General features: G+C 37.2%; 1 long non-coding RNA gene across 1 annotated transcript in view; it reads left to right on the top strand.

Annotated features, from left to right (window-relative positions):
• Positions 1 to 12,624, top strand: part of LOC142234800 (uncharacterized) — a 16,523-nt gene extending 3,899 nt beyond the window's left edge. Inside the window, exon 2 of the long non-coding RNA XR_012721713.1 lies at positions 12,394 to 12,624. This is a non-coding gene — a long non-coding RNA (uncharacterized LOC142234800). The remainder of the gene's footprint in view (positions 1 to 12,393) is intronic.

Genomic DNA, 12,624 nt, shown 5'->3' with positions numbered 1-12,624 from the left:
TCAAAAAAATATTACGGCTACCCAGTCATACACCAAATTATGCACTTGCACTGGAGACTAATGTAGAGGAAACAAGTTTATATACCCTGAAATTGCACATCCAATATATAGGAAAAGTAATGTTAAGCTACAATGCAAACCGTTTGCCTAAACAATTAACAAGAATTTTAATTGAAAGGAATAGTTTTTGGGTTAAAGAATTAAAAGCTCACGCTAATAAAATAAACTTAACCTGGCCACAGATAATTTTATCGCAAGAACAATGGAACTGCTTCAGTAATGAATTGCTATATAGGACAAAAATACACAACTTGTCAACACACATTCAGCGAAAGCAGGCAAGTGAAAGACGAATATACAAATATCTTGATCACATGAGATCACAATACTATATTATGGACTCAACCCCAATCGAAATGGTATCATCTATATTTCGAGCTCGAGCAGGTGTGTTAAATCTAAATAGCAACATATTTGGAGCTAATGAGGAAAGAAGACAATGTAGTCTCTGCAATCTACATGAAGAAGAAACTATTGAACATTTCATCGGGCAATGCCCTGTATTTCGAGAAAATAGGTTGGCAATATTTAAAAAGAATGATCTAAGCTTAAATGAAGTAATTGAAGTATTAGACGGCCGAGATATAAATCACTGGAAAAATCTTGTAAAATACATAAGTTACTGTTTACGATATAGAAACTTTCTTATAAATGAATTCAATTGAAAGCAAACATTATTGCCAGACGTTACAATGTAACATGGCACATGAATTAAAATACATCTTCTTTATATTATCTTATATTCTTTTATATTAGAAACATACTCATATTGAAATTGTACCAACAAAATTTATATGATGAAATAAAGAAGTAATACATACATACATACAAATTTCAGCCGGATCGGATGAAATTTTCTTCTCTTTGAGGCTCCGCAAGCCAAATCTGGGGATCGGTTTATATGGGGGCTATATATAATTATGAACCGATGTGAACCAATTTTTGCACGGTTGTTAGAGGCCATATACCAACACCATGTACCAAATTTCAGCCAGATCGGATGAAATTTGCTTCTCTTTTAGGCTCCGCAAGCCAAATCTGGGGATCGGTTTATATGGGGGCTATATATAATTATGGACCGATGTGGACCAATTTTTGCGTGGTTGTTAGAGACCATATACCAACACCATGTACCAAATTTCAGCCGGATCGGATGAAATATGCTTCTGTTAGAAGCTCCACAAGCCAAATCTGAGGGTCCCTTTATATGGGGGCTATACGTAAAAGTGGACCGATATGACCCATTTTCAATACCATCCGACCTACATCGATAACAACTACTTGTGCCAAGTTTCAAGTCGATAGCTTGTTTCGTTCGGAAGTTAGCGTGATTTCAACAGACGGACAGACGGACGGACGGACGGACATGCTTAGATCGACTCAGAATTTCACCACGACCCAGAATATATATACTTTATGGGGTCTTAGAGCAATATTTCGATGTGTTACAAACGGAATGACAAAGTTAATATACCCCCATCCTATGATGGAGGGTATAAAAAGATTTCCGCTACAGTGACTCCAACCTGTGTTTTCTGCACCATACGCATTAACAGTCGCCTTAGCACATTGCACCACTGAGTGAGTTGCTATAATAACGTCTAACGATTATTTTAAGACTTTTCATGGCCAAAGAAAAACGAATACCGTTCATGAAATCGTGAACGCCCGTGGACGAAATTGTTAACATACCGATTTGATTTTTTATGAACGTTTCCGTTTCATTTTGTCACCGTCTGTTCACGACTATGGAACGTAATTTTTATACCCTCCATCATAGGATGGGGGTATATTAACTTTGTCATTCCGTTTGTAACACATCGAAATATTGCTCTAAGACCCCATAAAGTATATATATTCTGGGTCGTGGTGAAATTCTGAGTCGATCTAAGCATGTCCGTCCGTCCGTCCGTCCGTCCGTCCGTCTGTTGAAATCACGCTAACTTCCGAACGAAACAAGCTATCGACTTGAAACTTGGCACAAGTAGTTGTTATCGATGTAGGTCGGATGGTATTGGAAATGGACCATATCGGTCCACTTTTACGTATAGCCCCCATATAAAGGGACCCTCAGATTTGGCTTGTGGAGCCTCTAACAGAAGCATATTTCATCCGATCCGGCTGAAATTTGGTACATGGTGTTGGTATATGGTCTCTAACAACCATACAAAAATTGGTCCACATCGGTCCATAATTATATATAGCCCCCATATAAACCGATCCCCAGATTTGGCTTGCGGAGCCTCTAAGAGAAGCATATTTCATCCGATCCGGCTGAAATTTGGTACATGGTGTTGGTATATGGTCTCTAACAATCATGCAAAAATTGGTCCACATCGGTCCATAATTATATATAGCCCCCATATAAACCGATCCCCAGATTTTGTTTGCGGAGCCTCAAAGAGAAGCAAATTTCATCCGATCCGGCTGAAATTGGGTACATGATGTTGGTATATGGTCTCTAACAACCATGCAAAAATTGGTCCACATCGGTCCATAATTATATATAGACCCCATATAAACCGATCTCCAGATTTGGCTTGCGAAGCCTCAAAGAGAAGCAAATTGCATCCGATCCGGCTGAGATTTGGTATATGGTCTCCAACAACCGTGCAGAAATTGGTCCACATCGGTCCATAATTATATATAGCCCCCATATAAACCGATCCCCAGATTTGGCTTGTGGAGCCTCTAAGAGAAGCATATTTCATCCGATCCGGCTGAAATTTGGTACATGGTGTTGGTATATGGTCTCTAACAACCATGCAAAAATTGGTGCACATCGGTTCATAATTATATATAGCCCCCATATAAACCGATCCCCAGATTTGGCTTGCGAAGTCTCCAAGAGAAGCAAATTTCATCCAATCCGGTTGTGTTAGCATATGATCTTTAACAAGCGTGCCAGAATTGGTCCATATCGGTCCATAATTATATATAGCCCCCATATAAAACGTTCTCCAGATTTGACCTCCGGAGCCTCTTGGAGGAGCAACATTCATCCGATCCGTTTCAAATTAGGAACGTGGTGTTAGTAAAGGGTGATTTGTTAAGAGCTTGATAACTTTTTTTTTTAAAAAAACGCATAAAATTTGCAAAATCTCATCGGTTCTTTATTTGAAACGTTAGATTGGTCCATGACATTTACTTTTTGAAGATAATTTCATTTAAATGTTGACCGCGGCTGCGTCTTAGGTGGTCCATTCGGAAAGTCCAATTTTGGGCAACTTTTTCGAGCATTTCGGCCGGAATAGCCCGAATTTCTTCGGAAATGTTGTCTTCCAAAGCTGGAATAGTTGCTGGCTTATTTCTGTAGACTTTAGACTTGACGTAGCCCCACAAAAAATAGTCTAAAGGCGTCAAATCGCATGATCTTGGTGGCCAACTTACCGGTCCATTTCTTGAGATGAATTGTTCTCCGAAGTTTTCCCTCAAAATGGCCATAGAATCGCGAGCTGTGTGGCATGTAGCGCCATCTTGTTGAAACCACATGTCAACCAAGTTCAGTTCTTCCATTTTTGGCAACAAAAAGTTTGTTAGCATCGAACGATAGCGATCGCCATTCACCGTAACGTTGCGTCCAACAGCATCTTTGAAAAAATACGGTCCAATGATTCCACCAGCGTACAAACCACACCAAACAGTGCATTTTTCGGGATGCATGGGCAGTTCTTGAACGGCTTCTGGTTGCTCTTCACTCCAAATGCGGCAATTTTGCTTATTTACGTAGCCATTCAAACAGAAATGAGCCTCATCGCTGAACAAAATTTGTCGATAAAAAAGCGGATTTTCTGCCACTGATTTTGGTAATAAAATTCAATGATTTGCAAGCGTTGCTCGTTAGTAAGTCTATTCATGATGAAATGTCAAAGCATACTGAGCATCTTTCTCTTTAACACCATGTCTGAAATCCCACGTGATCTGTCAAATACTAATGCATGAAAATCCTAACCTCAAAAGAATCACCCTTTATATGGTCGCTAACAACCATACCAAAATTGGTCCAATCACACAAAAATTGGTCCATATCGGTTCATAATCATGGTTGCCACTAGAGCCAAAAATAGTCTACCAAAATGTTATTTCTATAGAAAATTTTGTCAAAATTTTATTTCTAGAGAAAATTTTGTTAAAATTTTATTCGGTTCATAATAAATTCTTCATCATTGTCAAAATTTTATTTCTATAAAAAATTTTGTTCAAATTTTATTCGGTTCATAATCATGGTTGCCACTCGAGCCAAAAATAATCTACCAAGATATTATTTCTATAGAAAATTTTGTCAAAATTTTATTTCTGTAGAAAATGTTGTCAAAATTGTATGTCTACTTTGTCAAACTGAATTATATACGTATTGGATCGATCTTTTTTGATTTAATGTATACCACGTATGGACTTACATACAATTTAGAAGATGGTGTTAGGAGATTTTAAGATACCTTGCCATCGGCAAGTGTTACCACAACTTAAGTAATTCGATTGTGGATGGCAATGTTTAGAAGAAGTTTCTACGCAATCCATGATGGAGGGTACATAAGCTTCGGCCTGGCCGAACTTACGGCCGTATGTACTTGTTTCTATTAGTGTATACACCCGATGTCCTTGACAGCTATAATTTTAAATTAAACCTCTGCCAAACTGCCATCTGAGCCCGTCTTTTGGGAGAAAGTTTGTTTCATCAAAGCCACTCGAAATTCTTTACAGTAAATTGATGGCCTCTAATGTCCATAACTGATAGACCATTTATAAATCAATGTTAAAATTCAGCCCGTCCTAATTTATGGCAGTTTATGTTTGTTTCATATATGTTATCCGACACATTATATTTTTTAACATCTAAACTTTCTGTCTGATTAGCCCGACATTTTGATGTTTGTGTATTTTTCTTTTTATATGGATTTATTTTTTATAAAATTACTAAATAGACCAATACGAAGATTTAACTTCTTAAACTTCTGGAAGCTTGATTATTTTTTTAAATTTTGTGTTTTTTATAACTTCATATTCTGGAGATTGTTGTTATCTACCCATATTTTGATGTGGTCTCTATACAGCCTTGTGTCGTATTTTAATTTATTGGCCCGAAAATAAAATGTAGAGTTCTTTACACCCCTAAAAGGCTGAGATTTGTCGTCGAGTCGTATCATAAATTAGAGTTCTTTTTGACATATAAACACATATGACAAAATAGAAAACTTGAAATTACAATTGGAATATTGTCAAAATGAGATTTAGGTACACCACCAGGAGTCGACTCCGGAGTCGGAGTCGAGGCTAATAAGAAATGCTGGAGTCGGAGTCGGAGCCGGAGTCGAGCAAAATTGTCTCGACTTCACAGCCCTGGTGGCAACCATGATTATGAACCAATGGACCAATTTTTGTGTGATTGGCGATCGGCTATATATAACTATAGCTATATATAAGTATATAGACCAATTTTGGCATGGTTATTAGCGGTCATATACTAACACCACGTTCCAAATTTCAACTGGATCGGATGAATTTTGCTTCTCCAAGAGGCTCCCGAAATCATATCCGGGGAACGGTTTATATGGGGGCTATATATAATTATGGACCAATTTTTCCATGGTTGTTAGATACCATGTACTAACACCACGTACCAAATTTCAACCGAATCGGATGAATTTTGCTCCTTTAAGAGGTTCCGGAGGTCAAATCTGGGGATCGATTTATATTTGGGGCTACATATAAATCTTAGAGGCTAAGAAAGCCAAATCTGAGCGTCGGTTTATATGGGGGCTATACGTAAAGGTGGTCCGATATGGCCCATTTGCAATACCATCCGACCTACATTAATAACAACTACTTGTGCCAATTTTCAAGTCGATAGCTTGATTCGTTCGGAAGTTAGCGTGATTTCAACAGACGGACGGACGGACATGCTTAGATCGACTCAGAATTTCACCATGGGGGTCTTAGAGCAATATTTCGATGTGTTACAAACCCCATCCTATGGTGGAGGGTATTGAAGTGTGGTTTGGTTGTGAAGGAAATAAAACTCAGGAATAAACAAGTATATACAGCAGTAAGTTCGGCCGGGCCGAATCTTAAATACCCACCACCATGAACCAAATATTAGGGTTTCCTTAAATACCCACCACCATGAACCAAATATTAGGGTTTCAGGAGGGCTTGAGGACTTGAGGACATTTCCCGAAGATAAATTTAAAGATTGCACCTATGAGGACTATATCAGATTCTGGATTTATAAGACCCATTTTTGTTTGAGTTTTAGAGGAATCATTAACATCTCTAGTAAGTGTGCAAGAAAATTATAAAATAACGTCTTGATATGAAATCTTAAATCTGTAGAAGTAAAATCTGGAAATTTTACATTGAGTTTCAAGCAATTTTCATGATCAGTGCGCCTTCTACACCCTCAAGAAGTGAAGTCGGTCTATATGGAGGCATTACCAAATGGACCGATAAAAACTTAATCCGATACACGTTTTTGTGAGCCTAAAATACCAGAATATTTACAATTTCAGGCAAATCAGATAAAAACTACGGTTTCTAGAAACCCAAGGTTAAATCGGAAATCTTATGGGGGCTATACTAAAATATGGATCGGTACTCACCGTTTTCGGCACACCTCTTTATGACCCGAAAATACCTCTAGATTTCCAATTTCAAGCAACTAGGATAAAAACTTCGGATTCTAGAAGCCCAAGAAGTAAAATCGGGAAATCGGTCTATATGGCGGCTATACCAAAATATGGACCGATACTCACCATTTTCGGCAAACCTCTTTATGGTCCTAAAATACCTCTAGATTTCCAATTTCAGACAAATTGGATAAAAACTACGGTTTCTATAAGCCCAAGACCCCAAATCGGGAGGTCGTTGTATATGGTGGCCATACCAAAACATGGACCGATACCCACAATTTTTGGCACACGTATTGGTGGTCCTACAATACCTCTAGATTTCCAATTTCAGGTAAATTGAATAAAAACTGCGGTTTCTATAAGCCCAAGAAATAAAATCGGGAGATCGGTCTATATGGGGGTTATACCAAAACATGGACCGATACTCGCCATTTTTGGCACACCTCTTTATGGTCATAAAATACCTCTAGATTTCAAATTTCAGGTAAATTGAATAAAAACTACGATTTCTATAAGCCCAAGACCCCAAATCGGGAGGTCGGTTTATATGGGGACTATATCACAACCTGGACCGATATAGCCCATCTTTGAACTTGACCTGCCTGCGGACAAAAGACGAGTTTGTGCAAAATTTCAGCACGATTGATTCATTATTGAAGACTGTAGCGTGATTACAACAGACAGACAGACAGACGGACATCGTTATATCGTCTTATAATTTCTCCCTCATCAAGAATATATATACTTTATATAGTCGGAAATCGATATTTCGATGTGTTACAAACGGAATGACAAACTTATTATACCCCCGTCACCATTCTATGGTGGTGGGTATAAAAACAAAATTATTTAATGCTATCAATGTAAAACCTTTTTTCGGAGGGTTCAAGTGTGGTTTTTGTTGGGTTTAATAAACTGCCTGAATTTATTCTGATAATTGGTTGATAGTTTTGCTGCAAGTAGAGGATGCTGATGAGGAATGTGGTAATTCCGAAACGTGCGTCCATCCAACCATCTTGCAGTCTATAGGGCTTTGCCCAAATAAATTTGACAAACATTCTTTTCCTCTGTTGGTTAAGCTACTCTTGTAGTTTAGTCAATGTATGGTTTTAAGCTGAAATAAAAAACAACAACAATGCTTAAAGAACAAAACCAACAATAACAAAACAAAACAAATGGAAACATTATTTAATATTTTACTTCACAACCGTTTCTTCAAATATCAATTTTCGAAAGAAAAATCACATTTTGTATACCCTCCAACATAGGATGGGGGGTATATTAACTTTGTCATTCCGTTTGTAACACATCGAAATATTGCTCTAAGACCCCATAAAGTATATATATTCTGGGTCGTGGTGAAATTCTGAGTCGATCTGAGCATGTCCGTCTGTCTGTTGAAATCATGCTAACTTTCGAACGAAACAAGCTATAGACTTCAAACTTGGCACAAGTAGTTGTTATTGACGTAGGTCGGATGGTATTGCAAATGGGCCATATCGGATCACTTTTACGTATAGCCCCCATATAAACGGACCCCCAAATTTGGCTTTCGAGGCCTCTAAGAGAAACAAATTTCATCCGATCCGGCTGAAATTTGGTACATGGTGTCAGCAAATGATCTCTAACAACCATGCAAACCCATATCGGTTCATAATTATATATAGCCCCCATATAAACCGATCCCCCAATTTGGCTTGCGGAGCCTCTAAGAGAAGCAACTTTCATCCGATCCGGCTGAAATTTGGTACATGGTGTGAGTATAAGGTCTCTAACAACCATGCAAAAATTGGTCCACATCGGTCCATAATTATATATAGCCCCCATATAAACCGATCCCCCGATTTGGCTTGTGGAGACTCTAAGAGAAGCAAATTTCATCCAATCCGGCTGAAATTTGGTACATGGTGTTAGTATGTGGTCTCTAACAACCATGCAAAAATTGGTCCACATAGGTCCATAATTATATATAGCCCCCATATAAACCGATCACCAGATTTGACCTCCGGAGCCTCTTGGAAGACCAAAATTCATCTGATTCAGTTGAAATTTGGTACGTGGTGTTAGTATATAGTCTCAAATACCCATGCAAAAATTGGTCGAAATCGGTCAATAATTATATATAGGTCCCATATAAACCGATCCCCAGATTTGACCTCCGGAGCCCCTTGGAAGAGCAAAATTCATCCGATTCGGTTGAAATTTGGTACGTGATGTTAGTATATGGTATCCAACAACCATGCAGGAATTGGTTCATATCTGCCCATAATAAACCAATCCCCATATTTGACTTCCGGTGCCTTTTGGAGAAGCAAAATTCATCCGATCTGGCTGAAATTTGGTACGTGGTGGTAGTATATGATATTTAACAACCATGCCAAAAGTGGTCCATATCAGTCCATAATAATATATAGCCCCCATATAAACCGATCACGAGATTTGGTTTTGGAGCCTCTTGGAGTCAATTTCATCCGAGTGAGTTGAAATTTGGTACATTGTGCTAGTATATGACCGTTAACAACCATGACTAACTAGGTCCATATCGGTCTATAGTTATATGTAGCCCTCAGATAAATCGATCCCCAATCACACAAAAATTGGTCCATATCAAGTGCATAATTCTATATAGCCCCCATATAAGCGACCCCCGTATTTCAATTCTGGCTCTCTACGTACCGTGCAAAAACTCCATATCGATTCGTAATTATTTGTAGACTTAACTATACATAACTTTTTTGTCTAATATATACCACGTATGGACTAACTCACAATTTAGAAAACGATGTTGAGAAGTTTTAAGATACCACAACCCAAGTAATTCGATTGTGAATGACAGACTTTCGTAGAAGTTTCTACGCAATCCATGGTGGAGGATACATAAGATTCGGCCTGGCCGTATTTACTTGTTTTTTATTTCTCAAATTTCAAAAGTCAAAGGTGCTTGTTAATTTTGATAACAAGTAAAATTAATTTTTTAAGGAAAATAAAAAATTGAAAAGTATCTTGATATGAAAAATTAATTGTTTAACAAGTAAAAAAAATTTTAAGCAAAACCAATTGAAGTGTGGTGTTTGACAGAGTGTTTGATAGCAGAAATTTTTCCATTATTTTGAGTAATATTGGGAAATTGTTGCAATAGAGTGTAAAATTTAGAACTTTCTGAAATCGATTTTACAGAGTGAAATTCCCCATAATATGAAATGCCTTTACTTCCAGATTTTGTGGAACGGTCAATAAGACAATTATTTTTTACATCGACTAGTAATCCATAATTACTTAAAAAATCGGCACCAATAATGGGTCTGTTGACATCGGCCAGGATAAAAGTCCAGGAAAAGTTTCTTTTTAATCCCAAATTTAAGGATAATTGGACTGTGCCATAGCAGACTGATTAGCAGCAAACAACTCAAGCGGTGATGCATGAAGTTGTTTTTCCGCTGAGCTCGCGGGGAATACCGAGACGTCTGCGCCAGTATAAATGAGAAACTCATAATTGAGCTTATTATCACGTATAAATAGGCGACCAATTTCTCGGCTAACCCCGTCCGTCACCATAGACGGGGTGCCTTCTAGTTTCCCGATGAAAGATTTGTCGGAAATGAACACGGTTGTACACATTTCCTGGCTTGTTCTCGGAACTTATAGTGAAATCAACACAGGGGCTTACCTTTGGTATTATTGCTTGACCGACTTCTCGATTTGGAACGGCTTCTGGACCCAGTGGTCATAGCTTCGATTTTCTTCGTCAATTCATCGATTTTCATTTCCAAATTTCGAATTTTGGATGATGAGGAACTTTCCGATGAGCTTTAATCAATCGCGTTAATGTCCCATGGCTCGGCTGTATCCGCAATTTTATCTGCCATTTGTGCCAATTTATTTAAAGTTTCACTACTTACGGACAATATGACTTGGGTTTGTTTCGGTAGACGTTGCATCCATAGGGATTTCAGTACTTCTTCAGAAACTTTATTTGCCGCTAAAGTTGACATTTCACGAAGTAAAGCTGATGTCTCCGATTTCAATTTCTCGGAGCAACCTTTTTAAGCGTTTTTCCTCCGAATCCATAAATCGTTCTTGTATGCTCCCCTTCAGAGTTTCGTTTGGATTCTGGGGGATTTATTATTATCTTACTTACTTCTGAGAGAATATTAGCATCTATTGATCAAACGACGCACAGTGGGTTAGAGTAGCATGTTTTCTTGGATCAAATCAGGGAAGCTATGTTAGGATAATTTTTCTTTATTTTTCAGTTAATACCATTCAAATAAGCTAAAAAAATGTTTTCTAAGTATATTTGAGTATAATTTTATTAAGTAATCCCAAATATCAGTGTAGGTATATAGTGCAAGGAGTACAGTATGAGAACTTAAACATTGCATTTTATACATCTTAAAGTTAATCATCCACATCATCATCATTATCATCATCATTATCGTTATCATTATTATCATCATCCGCAGCATCAGCAACTTCAACATCACTGAAATAGTTCTTGTTCGGAGCTGCAGGTACAATTAAATCAGTTGCCTCCTCTGGCAATCACTATTTGTCAAAACAAAGATTATTATTAAAATAAACAAAAACAAAATATTATTGTAACAAAGAATATTATTAAAAGAAACAAAAGTAACAACATTAATATACGGAAAAGAAGAGCACAAATAAATAGAAAAAGTAACATGAAATACAACAAAACACAACAACAGCACCTGTCGCGGTATCAATAGGGCTGTTTTCTTTTAGCACTGGATATGCTAAGCCGTTAAGGACTAAAATAAAACAGAGTACTCGTTTATCCAGGACATCTCCAAAAATATGCAACACTGTCATCAGCTGTTTAAAAACAACCATAGAAAAGAAGTGAAATCTTGCATTTTTAATGTATGAAATGCTTCAATTAGTAATAAACATTTACTGCTGCGATTATTTATGACACTGTATCACTTTGAATTTCATGTTTTTCGACAAAATAGTCACAATAAATTGCTATTGTGAATCGAAGAAGCGTCACTTTATCCAAATACAATCTGGCAACATCGGCGCGACTTGCACTGATGAGATGTTCTGGATAGAACACCAGTGCAACGATGTTCTGGATAGCCCATACAAATGTTACATCCAGTGCAAAAAGAAAACAGCCCTAATGTGACTTTTAGCTAATTTGACTGCTGAAACACTTGTATTAAACAATGCATGGCTTCTAAAAAGCACAAAAGGGCAGCGTAAAATTTTGCAATATAACACAGATTTATGTCCTCTTTAATATAAACTACAAATTATGACACGAATGTGGACGAATAATAACTATATATCCATTTAAAATATAAAAATATTAATTTTTTTGGCATTTTCAATATAAATAACTACATCTAAATCACTTCCACACATAATTTGAGACACAAATGTTAACGACGTATTTGCAAAATAACCTGAACTTGATGGTTCCATTGAAAAATGTTTAACTTTTACAATACTTTTTAAAATAAATAAAATTTTCAACGGGAACGTTTTCACTGTTTTCAGCCTTTTTTGCACAAAAATTTGTATGAAGTTTGACTTTGAAGTTTCACTGCAAAAACACCAGACCACTTGTGACATTTATTTTAACGACAAGTGATGTAGAATTTTATATACTGTAACCGTGTGCAAAAAATTTTAACGATACTTAATTTTTGTTTTGTTTTTTTTTAATTAATCCAAGAAAACAGGCTATTCTAACCCTGTGTGCGACGGTGTGAAACTTAGTGGAGTCTGATACTATACTGGATGTGATAAACTGGCTTTCGACCTGCTTAAACCAAAATGGAGAGATCTTGACTGAAACGCTTGCAATTTTTTGATGTCCAGCGGTCAAGGGATCATCCATCGGATTTGTGGACCTATTACCTTGTTCTGGTGAAGGAGGATTCACGCCCGGTATAAGGACATCTCG

The sequence above is a fragment of the Haematobia irritans genome, chromosome 4 (genome assembly GCF_050003625.1).
Source record: "Haematobia irritans isolate KBUSLIRL chromosome 4, ASM5000362v1, whole genome shotgun sequence".
Classification (NCBI taxonomy): Eukaryota; Metazoa; Arthropoda; class Insecta; order Diptera; family Muscidae; genus Haematobia; species Haematobia irritans.
Note: the sequence above shows the minus strand (reverse complement) of the source record. Positions and strands in the feature narration are given on the sequence as shown.